Source organism: Rhinopithecus roxellana, chromosome 11 (genome assembly GCF_007565055.1).
Source record: "Rhinopithecus roxellana isolate Shanxi Qingling chromosome 11, ASM756505v1, whole genome shotgun sequence".
NCBI classification, from domain to species: Eukaryota; Metazoa; Chordata; class Mammalia; order Primates; family Cercopithecidae; genus Rhinopithecus; species Rhinopithecus roxellana.
In genome coordinates this window covers 19,745,896-19,750,360 of record NC_044559.1, presented here as the reverse complement: position 1 = coordinate 19,750,360, position 4,465 = coordinate 19,745,896, and the positions used below count along the sequence as shown (strand labels likewise).

The following is a 4,465-nucleotide window of genomic DNA, read 5'->3' as shown; positions in this document are numbered from 1 at the left end:
GTATGCTGGTAAAGTGCGAGGAAGAAGGGATATTCTATAATCATATAATTAAATCTCAGTCTTATCAGTGTGCCTATGTTCCAAGGCTGTGTGACCTATGCTTAGATCTCTTAGCCTTTTTCTTTCCCCTTAGATGAGACAGAAAGGTCAGAGGGGGCCAGAGTGGGAGAGATGCCCTTCCCCCAGATGAGATAAGACTAGTGAAGTCATTTCCCCCGAAGAATAAGCCCTTTGCTCTGGAGAATACTCAGTGTGTTTTTCACAATGGGTACTCTTCCCTTCCCTTGATAAAGCCAGTGGAGAATCTTTCTTAGCTTTTCACAGTAAGCATCTAGTTTAGTTCCTGAAGATAAAACTCACAAAAATGTAGGGTCCTCCTAGCAGCATAGCATCCCTCCACTCCAGGATTTTTCACTTTCAAGCTAGTCTACATTCAGCTCCAGCAGTTGATTAACATTACAAGTTAAATGTCCCCACCAAATGTGGCTACAGTGGCTTTTTCTTCAGGTAAGCAGATCTTAGCTGTGACTCGCTGGATTTGCCTATTTTTCCAGATTTGGGGCAATCTCATTTCTCTAATGCATCCAAGAAAAAATGTTGAGTTTTAATTCGTTTAGTTTTTTCTTGTGGTACGAACAGGAGTGATGACTTCCAAACTTTACTTGTTGAAGCTGAAACTAGAAGTCTTAGGTTTTCGTTTTTATAATGATACTTTTATTTCTGTGATTTCTGGGTACTCTTTAAATGGATGGAATGTAATATCCTCTAGAATATTTAAGATTCGAAACAAATTATAGGAAGATCTTAAAATAAGTACAATGTGTCTTGCCTCCTTGGGTATTAGTTCTTTCATTTGTGGAGTAAATTGCCATTCTTTTGAGGTGTAGGTCCTCTTCAAATGTTTGGTTATTTTGCCATTCAGGATCCCTGCTCTACTTTATGTGGATGCCATTTCTGACTACAGAAGATTTTTTCTGAAATTTTTGAGAGTTTGGGTGGGTATGCTACTGAAGAAGTTGTGCTCAATGCTTTGCATTTGGGGTGAAGAATCTGTTTCTCCTGATACATTGCCCTGATTCTCCTTCCAAATGATGAAATCCTTCATCAACAAATGCATGAATAAGTGGAGGTTCCACCAGCCTTGTGCTCTAAAAAAGTTTTCAGTTAAGCATCCTGATTATTTTCCCAGAGCCCTTTTATTTTCTCTAATTTCATCATACCTGAGACTTAACAACCTCTGAAATTATGCCTCCCTTTTAATTATCTTTTTTCAATGTATTTTGGTCTGTGGTCTCCTTCTTTCATTCAATTCATCAGTGTTCTATCTTCTAGAAAGCCTTTGACATTTTTGATTTGCTGCTTATTCACTCTTATTTTGTTGTGTTTATAAATTGCAAATGACTTTTATTACAATTTGGGATTCATTAAGGTCATTTTTCTGGAACAGTTTCTCACATTATAAACTCATATTTGTTAGGCTGATTTTCTAATTAAACTTATAACTTCAACAGATTAAAATTAGTCATCATATCTCTATCCCTATCAAGAATGACAGCTTTTACTTACAGATCTACATTATGTTAATACATATATGAATAAATGAAGTGTATATAATAGCTATGCTTCATCTTGTTTTGGAATTACAGTTATTCCGGACTTATATCTACACAACTAATGGCAATATCCTTTCCTTGGTTTGGGATTAAATGAATTGGGAGAAAAAAGCAAAAAAGAAGAAAGAAAAAAATCTAGAGAAGGAAAGAGGTTTCTATCTTCACCACCACTGTACAGAAAAGGAAGCTTCCCATTTGTCCTCTGGCTTCTCCAACCTTCTGCCCCATCACACTGTTCTTATGACACTGGACTCATTGGTTATGCACTACACAGATATGGCATAACATTTCCTTCTGTTCTTTCGCTGCCTTCCCTTATATGGAACTTCAGTTTTCTTCCTCTGGGTGTGGGACAGCTATTTTCGGCCTAAATAGGCTGGCCACTCATCTAGCCCCACTTAATCACCAAGCCAATGCAGAGAAAGCAAAGCATATGCACTGCATCATATGTGATATTTTGTTTAATTTGTTTCCATCTTAGGTTCTATTTTAGTGATCTGGTGGAGTGACCTTCACTACCACAGTCTATAATCTGTAAACCTTATATGACCCCAGTGATTTTTTCCTTCTTCTAGGTATCTATTAATGGATGGTATGAGGAAATATGTTGTTATTCTTACTTTTAGGTAAAACCTTTCTGAAATGAACTGTGAGTATTTTTATTTAGTTTTTATTTTATAAGCGTGAACTTAACTCTGCGATTCCACTAGGCATGGAGGCATGGAAGGGAATAAGAAAAATATGGAACCCGAAGGGACTGCAGTAAGACCACAAAGATTATAAGACACTGTGAGCAAATGGGGTGAAGAAGTTCTCTCCTGACCTACAGAAGGAATGGTCTGGTGGTTAAGATAAAACACAAGTCCAATTTGTTACATTTGTCCATAGTCAGCAATGGTGATCTACTTGCTAGTCTTACCATTCCTGGATCCAAAGTGCTCCACGGCTTCCATGATATTCTTTACTTCCTTCACTTTGCAAATACTACATGCTTGCCATTCAACCATTCAGTCGTGGCAGTGCAGATGAAACACTGGAAACTGTTTGTGTTGGGTCCAGCATTTGTCATGGACAAGATGCCAGGACCTGTATGCTTCAGGATTCTCATCATCAAATTTCCCCCCATAGATGGACTTGCCACCACTGCCATTATGACATGTGAAGTCACCACCCTCACACATAAACCTTGGAATAATTCTGGGAAAGCAGAAACCATTATAACTAAATCCTTTCTCTCCAGTGCTCAGAGCATGAACATTTTTTGCTGTCTTTGGGACTTTGTCTACAAACAGCTTGAAGGAAACTTGGCCCAAGGGCTCACAAGCAATAGTGTTGTTGAAGAACACAGTGAGGTTGACCATGGCTGGTGGCAGGGGGCTCCAGGCAGTGTCAGCATCTTCAAAGCTGAATGTTTTTTTGAATAATCCAAATTATTTGACTACTTTTATTTCTGTTTGCTGGTCTTTAAAAATTCAAGCAATCGCTGCTCAAGCCATTCAATCCCTTGACAGAGCCCCAGTCATATTTTAATGAATTTACCCATGAACCAGAAATTTAGCCTATGATTAAAATATTTGCTTTAAGAAATTAAATTTCTGAAAGCATTTAAAATAAAATGGAGTGATTAGAAGCTTGGAATAATTTCTCTTATTATTCCTGCTATTTTTTTTTATTTGGATAAAACTTACATTAACCATAAAAGATAGAAGACTTGGCGACAGAGTCTCAGCCTCACCGCTGCTGCCACCACTGTCCTGAGACTGCTGAACCCCTGTCCATCTGTTGCCACCACCCACTCTGGACACAGAACATCCAGTCATGGATAAAAATGAGCTGGTTCAGAAGACCAAACTGGCTGAGCAGGCTGAGCGATATGATAGCATGGCAGCCTGCATGAAGTCTGTAACTGAGCAAGGAGCTGAATTATCCAATGAGGAGAAGAATCTTCTCTCAGTTGCTTATAAAAATGTTGTAGGAGCCCGTAGGTCATCTTAGATGGTCATCTCAAGTATTGAACAAAAGACGGAAGATGCTGAGGAAAAACAGCAGATGGCTCGAGAATACAGAGAGAAAATTGAGATGGAGCTAAGAGATATCTGCAATGATGTACTGTCTCTTTTGGAAAAGTTCTTGATCCCCAGTGCTTCACAAGCAGAGAGCAAAGTCTTCTATTTGAAAATGAAAGGAGATTACTACCATTACTTGGCTGAGGTTGCCACTGGTGATGACAAGAAAGGGATTGTGGATCAGTCACAACAAGCATACCAAGAAGCTTTTGAAATCAACGAAAAGGAAATGCAGCCGACACATCCTATCAGACTTGGTCGGGCCCTTAACTTCTCTTGTTCTATTATGAGATTCTGAACTCCCTAGATAAAGCCTGCTCCCTTGCAAAGATGGCTTTTGATGAAGCCATTGCTGAACTTGATACATTAAGTGAAGAGTCATACAAAGACAGCACACTAATAATGCAATTACGGAGAGACGACTTGACATTGTGGACATTGGAGACCTAAGGAGACAAAGCTGAAACAGGAGAAATGGGAAAATTAACCAGCCTCCAACTTTTGTCTGCCTCATTCTAAAATTTACACAGTAGACCACTTGTCATCCATGGTGTCCCCCAAATAGTTTTTTGTTTATAATTTGACAGGTTTGTGTTAATTCTATTTGAATTTCTACATTTCCCATGTTGTTTTGATGTTTAATGTTAGAAGAGTAGTGGTCAGGCATGGTGATTCATGCCTATAATCCCAGCAATTTGGGAGGCCAAGGTGGGTGGATCACCTGAGGTCAGAAGTTCGAGACTAGCCTGGCCAACATGGTGAAATCCCGTCTCTACTAAAAATACA

General features: G+C 38.9%; 1 pseudogene; it reads left to right on the top strand.

Moving 5' to 3' along the window:
* Positions 1-3,404: 3,404 nt before the first annotated feature.
* Positions 3,405-4,198, top strand: LOC104663461 (annotated as a pseudogene).
* The last annotated feature ends 267 nt before the right edge of the window (positions 4,199-4,465 follow it).